An 18,528-nucleotide genomic window follows, 5' to 3' on the forward strand; every position below is an offset into this window, starting at 1 on the left:
ATCAACGACTGCATAATCAAGCTTTGTATTAAATGTTTATTCCTTGATATTTTTATTTATGATTTTTAAACGTATATACAGTGGAACCTCGGTTGTTGAAAGCCTCTGTTCTCGAACAATTCGGTTCCCGAACATATTTTCCGAACAAAAAACGCCCCGGTTTCTGAACAGAATTTCAGTTCTCGAACAGGCAAACGGCAACCACGTGCTGAGCTGTAAGGCGGAAAAGCGTCAGTTACGCGGCAGCCTTCATTCAGTGCATGCACCTGCTGCTCGAATTTGCAGTGAGTTTACTTGATTTTCTTTGTGTTTTGTTGTTGTTGTTGTTTCATAAATTATTATTAATTAAGCCACCATGGGACCGCAGAAGAATAGTGATTGCAGCAAAGCGAAAAGAAAAGTTATTAGAACTACGATAGAAATGAAAAAAGAAATTATATCCAAACATGAAAATTCCGTTCGTGTCTCGAATCTTGCAATGCAGTTCGGTATGGCGAAATCAACGATCTGTACAATACTCAAAAATAAAGAGGCGATCAATTTTCATCTATATTTTATCTGTTTATTGTGTTTATTCTTTTTATGTAAGATTTTATGTATTTTCCTTATGTTTGTATACGATCTTATGTATGAAGTACTGTTGCAAAGGTTTAAATAAACAATCATCTGGGGTTCGGGAACGGATTAATCCATTTTACATTAATTCTTATGGGGAAATGGTTTCAGTTTTCGAACAATTCGGTTTCCGAACAGCCTTCGGGAACGAATTAAGCTCGACAACCGAGGTTCCACTGTATTTACGTTTTTAAAATATATATTTACGTGCCAACATTACGTTGGCAAAGTATACAAATGCCCGAGTATTTCACAAACCAAACTTCAATTCGGAGGCCTGGTTGGCTGAGTGGTTAGTGCTTTCCGCTCTCCAGCCAAAAGGCTGAGGGTTCGAATCCCGCCAAGGGCATGGGTGTTTGTGATTCCAACTCTCTGTGGAAAGGGTATATGTGACCAATGAACACGTAGTCCAACGGAACCCACAGCAGTGTACTGGTTAAGGAGGGGGGGGGGGGGAAACCCATCCAGACACCAGTTAAGGGATAAGTATTAGTCTTGTCTCGACCAACGCTCTTGCCCTGCTGTAGAGTTTCAGACTGTCATTCAATAGTTACCTCTGCACTTACATTTCCTCAGACCATGTCGTTACGTCTTGAAAGTAAGACATGGTGCATCATGTCGATACTCAACGAGCTTCACAGAACCAACACTGAGTAGACAGCATAGAATTATACAGAATGCTGATATATAATGTGGGATAAGGGTTTCTAAACTAAGCTAAGAGAGCATCAACACCATAAACTAACTCTACACATTTAGCAAATGGGATGGTGCACGCCAGTAAATATAATTATCATAGCAATCAGAATACCCTGAATTATATATCTGATTGATTCGGAGAGTGTCTGCTATGGTCAGATCAGAGCATGATTTGAGATTATGTCTGACTCGTATGGACTTGCATGTTTGTCAACACAAACCTCAACAACTATTGAAGCCTTGAACTCTTGGTTGAAAGATTCCACTGATACATGACGGGAGGAATACGAATACGTCCCCCTCCTCTTTCCTCAATTTATGTGATCTGACTGATAAGTATCCAACTTTTAATGATGCCATCCATAGTTGATCTTGGACACTAAATGTGCTTCAGCTGATTGATAACGAATACAACAGCCGATTGTAACGCTTCCATTACCATAGCCAAGTCCCATTTTCAACATTGTACATAAAATACCTTGCCTTTTAGACCTTATGATTTGTCATTGATACATAGTATTCAAGAAAAATGAGTGTTCGAATAATTTTTGCAACATAATTTATAAAATATAGACAGTTTTGCAATCTAAGAATCTCTTGTTCTTTCTTCTCATTAAGCAGCATTGTTATGGAACTTCCAGGGGGCAAGTGCTAAATACTGGTTTATTATTAATTCGATTTGAACCTGTCAGAACAACTCATTGAGAATGGTAATTTTCAAAACAGTAATTAAAGTTAAGCTTAAGACTAGAGATTCAGAAAATGAAATAGAGGATAGTCAGTCAATGGAACCGCAGTAGCTCAGCTGGTATAGGCCAGTCCTTTTGACTAGAAAGACCAGCGTTCCAAGCCTATTTATGGCGTGAGTAACATTTATCAGGTTATCAGAAACATTTTTCAATGAAATAGTGAGTTAGCCGGTCTCATACGAAGATGGAGGGTTTCGTCCTCAAAACAACAAACCTGCTCCGTGAACACAGATCTACAGGGATGGGTTGAAGAAGTCAGCTGATATATATATAACAGAAGTAGCTAAACCTCTTCAAATATTTCTTCGAAATATGTCAAACTAAAAAAATCTACTGTGAGAGTCTACTAATTACATTCATATCGCAAGAAGTGTAAACACCTTCGATGAATCATTTGCATCCATTGATTCTTACAAAATGTCATGGATAGTTTTGTTTGCGATGATGATGCAGAGTCATGTTCGGAATTTCAAAAAGTGAAAAGTCGACGGTTAGTATCCAGTGTGAATTGGCATACAGTTGCCAATTTATGACCATACGAACTTAAAGACAGTAAATCTCACAGAGCTGGTGTGAGTAGAATGATATTGGTAGAATTTTTGAGAGATTAGGAGAGGTTTTTGTAAGGAAGGTAATGACATTTCTAAGATGGGAACAAAATTACTTCTAGCACCAGACGACCATCATTTAAACTTCCAATTCATTTTTTATTATTATTTTTTTTAAATGTCACATCTATGAATGTAACACTGTTGGACCGATAATATTCAATTGTGTGGTTGGGTAGGAAGTTTGTCAACATCGCAGTGATAAATTGCTTTCTTGTGATTGACACCTTCCAATTATACTGAGAGGGTCACAAAAGAACATCCATCATCTGAGAGATGGGTAGTAATAGCCTCGAAGGACACGTGACATCCTACTTCGATTCTCTTTTTCTTGTATGTTTGTACAGAGTCGCTATTCTGTGTCGATGCATGTTACCTATTGTGAAAAGTATAGCATTTTTTCATAATGACTCGCTATTATGTTTTATTGATTTTTTTTGGTACTGCAAACTATGTTTTTTTTTGTTTTTTTTTATGGCAAATAATACTTGACAGATGAAGCATTGGATCCTCCCCGTATCGGAGAGGTGATGGTTTAATTTCAGTCATTTGCGTAGTATGTTATTTAAATCAATGATAAAAGTTAACAATCCTTGGCTTCCTCAAAAACTGAGAGAAAAATCACAATGAATATTTACAAGCCCGGCTTTAGGAATCGAAAAGCGAAAAGGCTGATATTGGCTTCATAGAAAATGTGGGGCATGCAACAAGAAACCACGCAAATATTTCCGTCCCCCCCCCTTTTTTTTTTTTACAAAGGGATAAGGATAGGAATTCAGAGATAAATGCACCTAGAAAGCGTGCAATCAGTTCAGTAGTTTTTATTATCTTTTTTTTTAGGCATTTAGAAGTAACTGCAACAACCTAACGTGCAGTTAGTTCTGTATTCTTTGCAAGATGCAGGTATGAATTTGGAAGTAATATGCAATTAGAAAATAGCCATTTACTTTTAAACGCCTATACTCAACCCTTGTATAAAAAAAAACGGAATTAACTGAATGTTCCATATTTTTCATATAGCCGAACGACAAGGTTCAACTCCCGCGCTCTTTCTGTAAGATTTCATGGCCAGTCACCACCTGAAATAGTTTTTAAAAGTATGAAAATTGCTTATCTTTTCTTTATTTACTCCTTTATTTACACATTATGGTTTTTAACTGATCCAAAAGTTCAACCCCCCCCCCCCCCTAGAATCAAGAATTTCGTGATTTTTCTCTCAATTTTAATGGAAGCTGGGATGGTTAAGTTAAACTAAAGTCATACATATCTAATTCTATTTACCCTTCTTTTTCTAGAATGTTTCAAAATTCTTAGTCTGTTAAACTCAAATTTTGTAGTTATTTTTAATTATTTATTACATTGGTTTAAATAGCCCAGACGTCTTTAGCTCTCTAAATTCAATTTTAACATAAATTGTATTTTTAAGAACAGTTTATGTTAAACATAAGAAAACCACACTATGATAATAAATTTGGCTGGTAATGCAATTACTTACTGCTATTATTATGCCTAAGTTTAACACACGTAAACCACCACAGTAGTAGGTTTTTTATTACGTAAATATTTCGTCCTAGTTTTCTTAGGACATCATCAGGAATCCAAATTGCGTGCAGTGGCGCGTTGCAGCCTGAACTTAAATTAAATTAAATTGAACTAAATTACTTAAATTAAATTAAAATTAATTACAGTTAAATTATTATTTTACACAATTTTGTATGACAATTTCCCATACTTTAGGGATGGCCAGAACATCATTGCGATAATAAAAAACCTACTACTGTGGTTTACGTGTGTTAAACTTAGTCATGAATTCTCCACAGGTTTCTCTATGTAATCATGCTATTATTATTTTTTCCCAAAATAATCTTTTAAAATGCAAAATATACTTTTCGTATTTTGAAATAAATAAATACATTTTTAAGAAGGACCTATACATACCAAACGATATCATTTCGTAAAAATGGTTTCCAAACTTTATGTAGATTAAGAATCGTAGCTCCCCCTAGCTTAAGAGTCTCAGACACATTTATTGCGCCCTCTTTCTGATCGTATAAATAAATAAATAAATATTTCTTTATTCATTTATTTATATATATTTTATAAATAACTACATTAAAGGTATTTTAATTATCAAGATTTAAGAAATTGACACATATTTACACATATAGCTACTCCTATATGTGTAAATATGTATTGCACACATATTTATTGATAAATATTGGTTTTACTGAGCTTCTTAAGTACTGAAGCTGTTATTTCTGCACGTCTTCCTAAGAATCGCATATCACAGTTTGAAAACTATTATTTAAAGTGGTCGTCAATATATCAATTACTAGTCTTCAATACAAAGAGTTAAAATGAATTACAAATTCATTGAGTTCGATTGAGTTCCCAAAAATTCTTGAGTTCGATAATGCTTGATCAATATACATGTGTTTTGTTTTATAGTCATTTTAAAGCAAAACTTGTTGTTGTTGTTGTTGTTTTTCATGTTTTCACTGTTGGTTTAGATGCAGCAGATTGATTCGTATACGTCGACTATACGTTTTATATTTGTTTTATAAGTTTGTTTGCTACATTTCATTTCTGGCCATTGAATAATGAATTGAATGCACATCACAATAACCATTTGCGCTGTGTACACTTGTTTTGACTAAATTTCGCTCTTCGTAATATTAATATAAAACTTTGCAGCTAAGCTAGCCACTACCGACTAGATAATGTGACCTGGTCAGTGTCGCAATTTTATGTGATGAGCAGAGTAATAATAGCAACACCTAAAGTTATGCCGTTGGCTTCACTCAAAACCTTAAAGTATTATAATACACCACTGCGAAATGATCACGCCTCGTTTAACTCTAAATGTGCACATGTGTGTTGTTTCTAACTTTTTTTTTTGACTTGTTGATACTTATGTTATATATATATTTTTTATGTGTAAAGAGTTTGGCCTTTACGGGAGGTTATTTGGTAATGTAAGGTTCCGGAATCTGGATATGATTGATAGGCTCTTCAAACTCCCGTAATTGGAGACGCCAAAAGGCCGTGAAAGTCTTACCGACCACCCATGCTGACAGTGATTATATCCATCTAGCAGAAGAGATAACTTTTCTTTCTCATAATATTCTGGATCATTGTTAAATTCACGGTCATTGGAACACTTGTAATAATAATTGATTAGATGAGATGAGATGAGAGGCCTCTTTCTTTTTATAACCATATTTTCCCAACAGTAAACTAGGAGAGGATAGAAATTATGTACATGAACTTATCGGACAAACAATCTCAACAGTACATTTATCTGATTCAGAACATTATTTTCTCTACTTTACCATTTTATTCATTTGGGTATTTGGCATACTTAAGATATTTTTGGACTAGAAAATCGTAAGTGGTATTTCGCTTTAAGCCTCGTATGGCCAGATTGGCAATGTCAAGCATTTGTCCAAGTTCGTGTTTTATTACTACATTTTCAAAACTCAGAGAACGTCTATATTTTTACTCCAAACAGTGGAATTAACTTTTAGTTTCGAAAAAACAGTTGCATAAAATCCTATTCATCACATGCCACTCGTTTCTTTACTTCTCTGAAGTGATTTAAATTACTTGAACTAAATTAATTTGATTTTGGGCATTTTTCAAACATTTCTCAACCAAATAAAAATAATTATTAAATAATGTTTGAATAATACACTACAGATTATTTTTGAATATAGAAATGGAAGTTTTCCAACTTGTATATTCAAATATAAATCGCATTGTAACTAGATGTTTCAAAAGAACATATGCAGTTTTTTGTGCATGTGTCAATCGTTATTTAAAACAGAGTATATCACGTAATGTCGAGAAGAAAAGTGGTCTCCATTTTAAAAACAGTTGCAATGACATTGAGCTATGCAGGCAGGCAGAAATTGCAGTAAATATTACTTAAAACATGAACTTCTTTTGGTATCCAGGAATGACGTCCCAAAATAAATATTTCTCTTAGAACCAAAATTACTCATTCTGAATTCCTCTCCTACTCCCCTTTTCAACAAGGTGACACACACACACACACACACACACACACACACACACACACACACACACACACACACACACACACACACACACACACACACACACACACACACACACACACACACACACACACCGCAGAATCAAGTAAAACATATAGAAACTTCTAAAAAAATAAAACAAAAATAAAAAAGCTGCTACAGAGAGAGAGAGAGAGGAAATGGATCAATATGAGAATGAGAACTGTAAAAAAAATTTTAAAATAAAATAAAATAAAATAAAAACGCCTTTTCCTCTACAAAAGTCTTACGGAGCAGAAAATGCAGTTAGCAAAAAAGGCAAGTCCCACCTTAATTAGTATGCTAAGATATGGTAAGGAAATTACTGAAGCTAATCAAATAGTTGAGTTGCTTAGTGATCATTTCGCAAAAGTGTACCATCTTCGTAGTGATAGTGCAGTGTCAGATGTGCCATTGACTGATGAGAGTATAGAGATAGATGAAATTGAGGTGCTTAATATATTAAAGAACCTTAATGCTAACACTGCCATTGGGTTAGATGGCATATCGGCCCATGTGTTACGAGAATGTGCAAGAGAATTAGCAACTCCTCTAACCAGGATGTTTAATTTAAGCCTCAGTTCTGGTAAAGTGCCAATAGAGTGGAAAGAGGGGAAAATAGTTCCATTGCACAAGGGAGGCTCTAAGACTGAGGTTGCAAATTATAGACCAATTAGTATATCTGGAGTGGTGGTTAAGATTTTGGAGAAATTAGTTAAAATTAGAATTCAGGACTGGGTGGACAGCAATATGATACTTTATAAGGGGCAACATGGTTTTGTGAAGGGTAAGTCTTGCCTAAGTAATTTGCTTACGTTCTATAATAAAGTAACAGTGGAGTTGTTACTTTATTATAGGAAATGATAAAGGAAATCCTTACTCAGTGATACTGCTTGACTTTGCAAAGGCTTTTGACAGGATTCCACATGGAACTCTGTTACATAAATTAGAGCGAATGGGTTTGGATCCGAAGATGGTGATTTGGATTAAAGGATGGCTGGCGGACAGATATCAAAGAGTGGTTTACGGAGGAGCTGAGTCCAGGAAAAGGCAAGTGACTAGTGGTGTACCTCAGGGCTCAGTTCTTGGTCCTCTATTGTTTAATTTGTACATCAATGATATTGGAAATACCTTGAATGGAAATATCCACTTGTTTGCTGATGATGCAAAATTGGGAAGAGCGATAATCAATTCAAATGATGTGGATATTTTACAGGATGACTTAAATAGGCTGACGCTATGGACTGAGGTAAATGGCTGTCAGTTCAACGTGGCTAAGTGTAAGGTGATGCACTTCGGGAGGATGACATCGCATGCTGTTTACTATATTAACGGAACTGAACTGCAGGAAGTTGATGAGACAAGAGACTTGGGAGTTATTGTGGACAGAGAACTTAAGTTTAAAGGGCATATTGCTAAGATTGCCAAAACATCAAATCAAATTACATGGTTGTTGAGGAACACACTAACAAACAGGGATAGGGAAGTTATTGTTCCACTCTATAAGGCATTAATAAGGCCGCATTTGGACTATTGTGCACAGATCTGGTCGCCAGGATTTCTTGGTGATGCGGAAGTGGTAGAGAGGATTCAGAGGCGGGTTACAAAGATTGTTGCAGGTCTGTGGGATGTTTCCTATGAGGATAGATTGATGATCTGTGGGCTCCAAAAACTAGCTGATAGACGTAGGAGAGGAGATATGATAGAGGTATTTAAATTGTTAAAGGGATTTTACAGGATTGATACTGATGATATTCTTAAGACCAATGCAGGATGTGAGAGAACGAGGGGCCATCCCTGGAGATTGTGCAAGAGTGTGGTTAACAAGGGTGTTAGGTCTAGATTTTTTACTTGGAGGGTTGTGAATGGGTGGAATGCTTTGCCAGAACTGGTTGTGAATGCTTCAACTGTGAATGAATTTAAGGAGAGGTATGACAGGTATTGTGTAAATAATGGTTAGTGTGTCAATGTCGGGTCTCCCGCGATGAGTCTTTTGACTCCATGGAGACACCGTTAAAATAATAATAATAATAATAATAATAATAATAATAATAATAATAATAATAATAATAATAATAATAATATAGATTTTTTTCTTAATTTGAAGTCCAGAAATAAATGTGCTGTCTTAAATAAGTTTGAGAGTTTCAAATATTTTTAAACTAAAATAATTAAACTTAAAGAAATACGTTAATTCATTGATGCACAAGACAGCCTGTTACTCTGTTACTTTATTTGTAACTTAGATTTTTTTTTTCTCTCTACTGGAATGCGAAGCTGTGAAATGAAACACATATATAGTACTAAACAAAGTTACTATAGAAAAATATTTTCAATATCATTTCATACTCTCTTCAAATATGCTTCTTACTCCTATTTCTTTCCGTTCCCACCTGTATCGGTAGTCCTGCGTTCCTTTGGCCCAGTGAGAAGCAGATTAAGACGAAATTCAGTTATTAAAACAGATCAAAAGAAATATCCCATAGCACAAGATGTTGCTTAAATAGTTTTTTCCTGGTTCGTGTTGAAAAAATGATTCTTTATGAAGTTGATTTTCGTAAATATTAACTCACATTGTGCACAACTGAGTAATTATTATTAAAATAAAGATTACGAAAATCTAAAACTAAGCTAAACTACATTTTATAAGTCATTTTATTTTCTTCCAATATGAGGATTCCGCCACACGAATTATATAAAACATTCCATACAAATTCATCATTGAATCATTAATTTTTTTTTTAAAGATCAAGATATTTAATGCAACACTATAATTAAATAAAAGTGCAACCAAGTTAGTATAGGTTAATAAATGGAGTATGTTAATGTCTTTGCTCCTTAGATGTGTTTGATGGAAAACCAACATCGATGCGACGGAACTTATAGAAACTTTAAACACACAGAAACCTCTTAGAAACGGCGTTGTTGGAACGAAAAGGGACTTTTCTTTTGTTGCTTAAGTGTAAACAGATTTGAAGACACGCAGATGGCGTTCTTTAGTTAGTTTTGTTCGAATGATTTAACGGATTTAGATCAAAGTGGGAATTTCAGGTGGTATTCCTAATAAATGATGGCGAAATATCTATATAAAGTGTAGCAGAAACTATTATTACAAGTTACTAGAGAAAATGAATACTGTATGTTCTTTCTCTCTTCTATTTAAGAAGGACCAAAGTAAGGGGGAAAAAATTATTACCCGAACAGGGACTTGAACCTGGACCGTTAGGTTAAAAGCCTAACGCTCTACGACTGAGCTATCCGGCCCACATTTTTCATCTACCTAATATGGATAAAATTATAAAGTAATTGAAACAATTTTTAAACATTTTTATTAAAAAAAACTTTTACCTAGCCCTTTCTAAAATTCTACGAACACAAGTCCCCCTCTTACTCTCCTTCCTCAAAATCTACATTAATATTTTCTATGCTAGTCCTAATAAATTCTGAGAATCACTATTTGTACCAAGCAGAATTTTGCAATTGTTATTGGAATTGATTGGAATCGCGCTAGAGTAACCATATTATGTTGTGAAGCTAATATATCATGTGTGTCAGCCGTGCGTGTTGTACGATCTGTTTTCTCGTTTTTGAGGAATTACAAATTGCAGTTTTCATTGGGAATACTTCCGCCACCGTATAGAGATTGGATAGCTCACCTTCTCTTGAAAAGTTCTTATAAAAGTTTCTCATGTCTTGGATGGGATTTGAACCCAGATTTTTTTCAACTAGAGCGCAAATGCTACGTTACTACTGCTTGAATCTTGGCGTCCGAGACAAAGCTGTCATGTGCTATCCAAACGAAAATCCTGTCCCTTGATCAGCTGTACTATTGATCAAGGTGTTTCAACTAATCTTTCACACCCTCTTCTTTGTTTTAGCATCTAGAATTTTTTTTTTCCTTTCTCCCCATCTAACTCCTTTTTGCACAGCCTGCACAGTTTCTAGTTCACTGTTGTCGAAATATCTAACAAGGATAATTGCAATTCTGGACTCTTTTGGGAATGATTTTTGAAATAAACAGTTTAATCCAAATGCAAAATAACTTATGATTGAGAAACGAAACGGAGAAAAGGAATCATACAAATATTTTGAAACCATGTTAGTTAGTATGCACAAAACAAGCTGTTCTTTATATATACGCATGTTAGATTGTTTTGGGTTAGCTCCAACACCACTAAGTCCCACAAGGCTCCAGTTTATGCTTTCTAGTTTGTTAATGAGAATTTGACAGCTATGTCTGTTAATTGCGAAATCTCTGAGATCAGTTTGTCTCTCTTAGTCAAAGAGATTTCTGTTAAAAAAAAAAAAACTCTTAAATTTCTGTCAGAGAACTGATAACCTGATTTCGGATATCGAAGTCAAGCAAATAGTTTCATGTTTAAGTAAATCCAAATGAAAATTTTGACCAGGAAACACGCAGCTTATCACTTGCTATACACATGAGAAATGCATAAACTGACTAATTTTGTTGAAATTCAAAAATATTATATATATACTGTATTTATATATATAATATATTATATAATATAATCCTTAAGATTTACGAGAATCCCCAGTTAATGTACTGACCATTATTAACACAAAAAAATTCAATTCAGTCGTTGATGAGGAAAAAAAAGGTATAAAAAATCATAAATGAAAATGGAAGTCTTAGAGACTTTTCTCGCCTCTAGGCCCTATTTTTTTTTTTTTTTCAAAAGTTCTTTACCTTCTAGTGTTATCGTATCACATCACATGAATATATCATCGTTATTTGCTAAAAACAGCTAAACAGCTACCAATAAATGTTGTTCATACGTATTTAGAGCTAAGTTAATAAATTTCTTCTTTCTTTTCAACCTCCAGCCTTTCACTGTCCAAAGTATTATAATTCTATCAACTGAAAGCCTTCTATATTTGAAATCATAACAAAAAGTGACAATTTTTGTAGTTTAATTTTAATTCTTTTTGCTTAACCCCTTAACATACAAAGACGTCTGTGACACGGCTTTTGTTTATTGCACCAAAATTGATTTTGAATTTTGGTTTCACATATAAATACAACCGAATATAGACGCTAGACAATCTTGTGCCTATTTCCTTTCAGCCGAGAAAAGTTGCCAACGGCGTGTATCGGCTATTTCATTTGCGTTTGAACAAATTCATCATTATTTTTCAAATAATGATGAATTTGATCCAGCAAATCATCCTCGCCCAAAACATTGGCAGAAAAACGACCGCTTTCTGATTTTTAATTGGCACGTTAAGGGGTTAATATTAAAATTAGTAAACGGGTTCAAATCCCATTTAGGATGCTAGGAACCTTTATAAGAGTTTTTCAACTAAAAGTGAGTTAACCAGTCTTATACGGTGCCAGTTGGAAGGGTTCTACTTCCTCGAAAACTCGTGTTTGGATTCTGCGAAACAAGCAGGCGCACGCGCGCACACACACACACACACACACACACACACACACACACACACACACACACACACACACACACACACACACACACACACACACACACACACACACACACACACAGTACACTCATAGCTTCATTGATTCTGCGAAATTGCATCAATACATCCATAAATTAAGTTTGCCATTGCTTAAACTGGAATAAATAAAATAATTAAGAAAATACTTCAAAATGGTTTTAATTAATTTATTAAAACGAATAAATAATATAAAATAATTAGTCGGCATGGTTGGCTGAGTGATTATCAGTTTTCCAACCAACAGGCTGTGGGATTGAATCTTGCTGTGTGGGTATGGAAGTTTGTGATTGTCTTCAGGTGGGAGATGAACTGCATCATCCAGTGTGAGCCAGCTTACTGGAAACCTAAAGTGACTCCTGAAAAAGTTCCATGTTTGGTCCCAAGAGCAGGGTTTCAGGACTATGTGCAAAGTAAATGAAAATACCAAAAATATATATATATAATAAAAACTTCAGTCCCATACACGGTACTAATGTATTATAGGTTTATGACCCTTCGTGGGTAGCAGTCACATTAAAAAAAAAATACTGTAAGCCCACAGATGCGAGATCCTTCGACATTTCTGCACATGTCAGAAGAAGGAGAATCCATTCCGATAATAGGGTAATCAATCGATCTTGTCGGATGAATTGTTTTTATTATTACACGTCGGAAAATTAAATTTCTTTTATGAACATTGAAGCTTTTAAAGTGACAACTATTTTGCGTGTGTAACAGTTGGAAAGTTTTACATTTATGCACGTGATTTCACGTGTTGGCAACAAATTCGTACATCGCATTATTCATTTCTCCCCTTCAACATGAATTGACTCTTCTTGGCACCGAGCTAACTGAGGATCTCGGTTCTGTGGTCGGACAGTATGTTCTTTCTTCTCTTCTCCTTCAGGAAAGTAGCAATTATAATTATTTACATCTGCAAGGCATGGTGAAGAAAAATATTATGCTACCTCCTCTCCTTTAATGCATTAGGCTTAATGAACTGCCCTTTGCCTTAAATTAACTGTCCTCTCACGACGAAGTAAAAGAGCAGTTAACGCTCTAAGATTAATCCTATGTACACAGTCTGCTGTGTCGGTCAAAGTGTATTCTCTGCCACATTTCTCTGATTTACGGAAAATTTCCGAGTTTCTAGGAAAGCGAAACCCTCCATCCCAGTATGAGATCGAATAACTCACCTTCAACTGAAAAGACTTATAATGCTTCTTTGTGCTCTAGACGAGTTCGAACCTAGGTCTTTCCAACCAAAGTATATCATTACTGACAGCTAATGCTGCAGGTGTGAAAAAAAGGTTTTGCACAATATCTCAAATAGACCTAAAACACAATAATATATAGTATAAATACATTTTAATTATCTCAAGAGAATAATCCTTTTAATATTGTTTCATGAACATAATAATCAATAAAAGTAATACTTTAAATAATAAGGTAAGAATTAAAATAATTAAAATAATTAAAAATTTAACTAAACCCATGGTGATAGTTAAAAATACAGTTTAAGATTTACTTTAAAATAAATTGAAAACTTCTAGCTAAAATAGAGAACAAGTACTGAGACATGCCTAGCCGGCAAAGGTTGGTCGATTGGTAGAGCCTCTGCTCCTAATGGCTCAGTTAAGTAAGTTTGAGCGCGATTAATAGTTGTAAGGGGACCAATCGTTCGATGCTGTTGGCACACTCTCCTCTTTGGACTCCCTGGAGGTGTCAAATAATAATAAAAGTATTCATTTATTTATTCAATTTTGAATGCTACGTAAAATGCAAAAATCTAAGCCACAGAGTAAATATAATGAATGAAGCTATTTTTGCAAATCCATTTACATTTGAAAATTTATTCATCTGGAGATGAAAGCAGGAAGTACCTAAACAATAAATTCAACCATGAGTTTCATTTACTTTTCTTTTTTTATGAAAAGCTTTTTTAAAATACTTAGAATAGCTGATGAAATATGTGCAGCGTTACTATGCTGAGAAAAACAATGCTTACAAATACTAAAAAATTGGAGGGGATGCATATAAATAACAGTTTGAAAAAGAAAAACACGATGAAAGCTGAAATAATAATAATAATGGTGAATAATTATTAGCATCAACTGACCATAACATGAATGAGAACATTGAGAATAAGAAGAAATTTAATAATAATTATCGTTTATTCTCTTGCATAGGAAAAAGAGGATGAAGTAAATGAACTCTATAACAATCTTCGAAATACTTTAGGGAAAACACAAAAGAAGAAAGAAAAATGGTGATACCCTTTACAGTACTTGCTATTAGCTTCTCTCTCTCTCTCTCTCTCTCTCTCTCTCTTTATATCTATCTTTTCTTTTGTGTTTTCTCTAAAGTGTTTCGAAGAATTTTAGGAGGAGAACTAATGACAGTTGTTAAGAACATACTCTTAAATAAGAATAGAAAAAGAATCCATTAATATATCTTTTTAAACATACAAACAACAGAATAATTAGCAGATTTTAAGTGTAATAGTGAACAGAGATATTAATATTGTAGTGTGCAATATCACGCAATGTCAAATGATAAAAACTTACAAATTCTGACATCATTACTTGCAAATAATGATGTCAGAATACATAGTTATAAAGTTCCATCGAAACCATTTTATTGTAAGCTAATTACACCTACAGCTGAAAAACCATTGTAAAATTCGCAAAATTGAAAACAGACGCCAGAGAAACAGTGAAATGAACAATCAAGATAAGATTAGTTCATGATGAGAATGTAAGCGGTGTGTTCTAAAAAAGAAGATTGAAATTTAGAAGATGGAAACTGGAAAAACTAAAGGAAGAAATGGAGTAGCGTAGAACAAGGTTCATAGCAAAATTGGAAACCAAGAAAATTAAAAAAAGAGAAAGATGAAAAGATATAAGGCTTTGATTATTATTTGACCTCTTTCATACAATCTTAGTACACCTAATCGTCATTGTGGCGTTGCTATTTTATCTTTTTTTAAGGATACTTAATAAAACTTTACTTTCAAATGCAGGGAATAAAAGTAGTTGAATTATTGGATACCAACTCTGACAGCGAATATCAACGGTTAAAGACTTTAATAGTGACGGTATTTGAGTGAATGAATATGATATAACATCCGACACTCGACAGCTAATTAGTTTTTTGTTAGTTTTCGGAAAAGTTGCTTATAGTCAGAATTCACTTGGGTAGAAAGTGATGTAAAACTTTATGATGGACGGGAGAAATCCCATTAACAATCCTCGATGGAGCTTTGTTAAATAAAAGTTGTCTTGGTGATCTGCTGAAATGTTATAATAAAATGAAGCTCTCTGAATTTTGCAGCATTGTTCGATTTCTTTAAGATAATTCAAGGAGGTGCAAGATGTATTTGTCTTATGGAGGCCTAAAACCCAACATGAGTCTAAACACAGATCGTTAAAATAGTGAGAAATTGGCTCCATTCGAATCTAATAAACTAACATTCAATAGACCAAAAACAAAATTTGTAATTCTTAAATTTCAAAAATGCAATGATTAAATAATGCTATTTTTGTACATTTGAATAGGAATTTTAATATAATTGTAACGCAGAAATAATTTAAATTATCATCATCATCATCATCATCATGCGTATCAAGGATTTAGGCCTAGCATGGCCTGTTCTGGCCTTAGAAGTCATCGTTGAATCGTTTAAGAAGACGTCCTGGTTTTCTTTTTCCTAATGGCTTGTATTTTAAGGCTTGTTTTGGTAATCTTTCTGTTTTCATTCTTTGAAAGTGTTCCATCCATTTATGTTTATATTTTTTAATTTTTTCTATTACTGGTTCTTGGTTTAATTCTTTCATAATTTTTTCATTTCTTTTGTGATCAAATAGGGTATACTTTGCAGTTTTTCTCATAAACTTCATTTCTGCTGTTATTAATCTTTGTTTGTCTTTTTGTTTTATTGTCCAGATTTCGCTTCCATACATTAAGACCGGTAGGGTTAATGTATTGTATACTTTTAGCCTGGTTTGTTTTTGAACTAGGTTTGGTTTAAATATAGAGTTAATTACACCTGTTATTTTTAAATATTTTGCAATTTTTACGTTTATATCTTTTTCATTTTCATATGTGATCATACATCCTAGGTAGTTAAATCAATTCACCTGTTCTAAGGGTTTATTATATCGTCTGCTCACTTTGGGGAATAAAAGGCGTTAGAGGATGCATTTATTATGCACTGAAACACCACATTGAATGTTTAACCAATTTTTTTATATTTATCAACGCTATTACTGTTCTTGAACTCTGATAATCAGTTACTGGACATTAGGCAATATTCTTATTTCAAAAGAACAGTGGGAATGAAATATGCAATCCAGAAAGTACAAAAATAAATTATGCATAGATACTATATTTATTTAAACCTATAAGTATTTGATAGTCTATCCCTCGTAATTTAAAAAAAAAAAAAAAAAAAAAAAAAAAAACGAATCCAATATAAATAAAGTACCAAAACTTCATCAGGAATACTAGAAGAATGTTGATGTTTCGAAAGAACAATTGGTTAAGGATAAGATTTAACGATAGTTTGTTTAGAATGAATACATTCAGAAAAAAATGAACTGATTCACTTTTGTACAGCTTCTTATTCTGTGTATATACTCCAGCCTATTTTTATCTCATATTTACCAACAGTGTTTGTTATTAAGCCTACTTTTTGGTTATATGTATTCACTTCAATGTGTGTGTGTGTGTGTGTGTGTGTGTGTGTGTGTGTGTGTGTGTGTGTGTGTGTGTGTGTGTGTGTGTGTGTGTGTGTGTGTGTGGATTCGTATACATCTTGTAACCTGAAAGAGCTTTTGCTGTTGGGTTTACGTATAGTTTACCTTTTGATTTAATTTTGAAAAGTTAATCTTAAATTTGAAAAAAATAAATTTGAATTTAAATTTGTAAAATTGATGATAGTGTTTATCCCTAACTGTATTTGAAAATAACATTATCGTCAGAATTTAGCACATTTTTGCGGTTTGCTAGACAAAAGGCGATTATCATTATCCTAACCAGTATTTATTTATATATGCAATTTATCATGTGTGTGTTTCAGTACGGATATGTCAAGTTGTGATTAAAAACTCAATCTGTATACAAGCTGTTATCCATATTGTACTTGTCTAATGTGTAAATATTAAGTATATAAATACGCCTTCCAATGGAATATTTAGTTTCACCTGTTGTTTGGGTAACGACACAGAGTCAATGACAACTATAAAATATAATTAAAAATAGCTATCTAAGTCCTTGTCGCAGCAAATGCCGATCTCAGTTGGAATCATTATGATGGGACCCTCTAATTTAAAATTAGGTATTCGGAATTAGCAAAAATCTTTTCAAAAATTTTATGAAATTTTAGATTTCTTGCTTCGGGAGCAGACCGAGCCATTGGGCTATTTTCTGTGGAGCTTTTTATTTATTTATTTATTTTTGCATGACCACGAAAGATCGCCAACCTACAGTACAATTAGTACAGTGGATGGGTTAAAGGTTATTTTTTTTTTTATTTTAAACATTTTATTCATTTTTTTAAATAAATAAAACCTTTCTGTAGAGACCACTTGTAGGACGTTTTCAAGTGACTTCGGGTCTCCAATAAGTGGAGCGGTGGTGTCATATCGGGCAATGAAATTCATCTAAATATACGTTGAATGTTGAATCTTATATTACTCTGGTAATCTAGAATATCAATCACCACTGTCTGTTTACATCACATTAAATGTTTGAAGTTTCCTTTTTTACCTTTTTTTAGAGACTGTAAATGTTCTCAAGGTCAAGAAGAAACATAGAAAGGAAGAAAGAAATTTGATATAATAGAAGAAAACATTACATGAATGACACAGTACGGCATGTGCGAAAATACACGGTATGAAATTGTTTGATGTTGGAAACATTATACGGAGATTGAGTGAATGTAGCTGCAAAAGTGAAGTACTTGTTGAAGTGCATAATTTCTAAACCAGCCGAAACTCTAGAACAGATGGTATGAAGTACTTTTTTTCGTTTAGCATTATTTGAAATTCTAAACTAGTTTTTAAATTACATAATATTTTACTTAAAAAGAAAAGGATATTTAACTTTAGTGGGGGAAAAATGAAAACATCTTTTCCGCCAGAGAGCTTTTCCCACTGGTTTTATTCTTAGGTAGTTCCTCATTAATGAATACATTCCTTTGAGGTTATTCTCCACTTCTGTAATTGTAGTCCACTGATCCTGGACTAATGTGCGTCACTAATCGGATTCATCGCGATCCTAGCATTCGTAGGAAAAACATGTGTAATGAAAGCTGAGAGA

General features: G+C 33.7%; 1 long non-coding RNA gene across 1 annotated transcript; it reads left to right on the forward strand.

The window, feature by feature from the left end:
• Positions 1-268: 268 nt before the first annotated feature.
• On the forward strand, positions 269-18,043 carry LOC150099364 (uncharacterized). The gene is made up of 3 exons (XR_016549406.1): positions 269-284; positions 3,692-3,768; positions 17,987-18,043. It is a non-coding gene; the product is annotated as an uncharacterized LOC150099364 (long non-coding RNA).
• Positions 18,044-18,528: the final 485 nt, after the last annotated feature.

The sequence above is a fragment of the Typopeltis vanoorti genome, chromosome 14 (genome assembly GCF_054136105.1).
Source record: "Typopeltis vanoorti isolate ZY-2024b chromosome 14, IOZ_Tvanoo_1.0, whole genome shotgun sequence".
In the NCBI taxonomy this organism is placed as follows: Eukaryota; Metazoa; Arthropoda; class Arachnida; order Uropygi; family Thelyphonidae; genus Typopeltis; species Typopeltis vanoorti.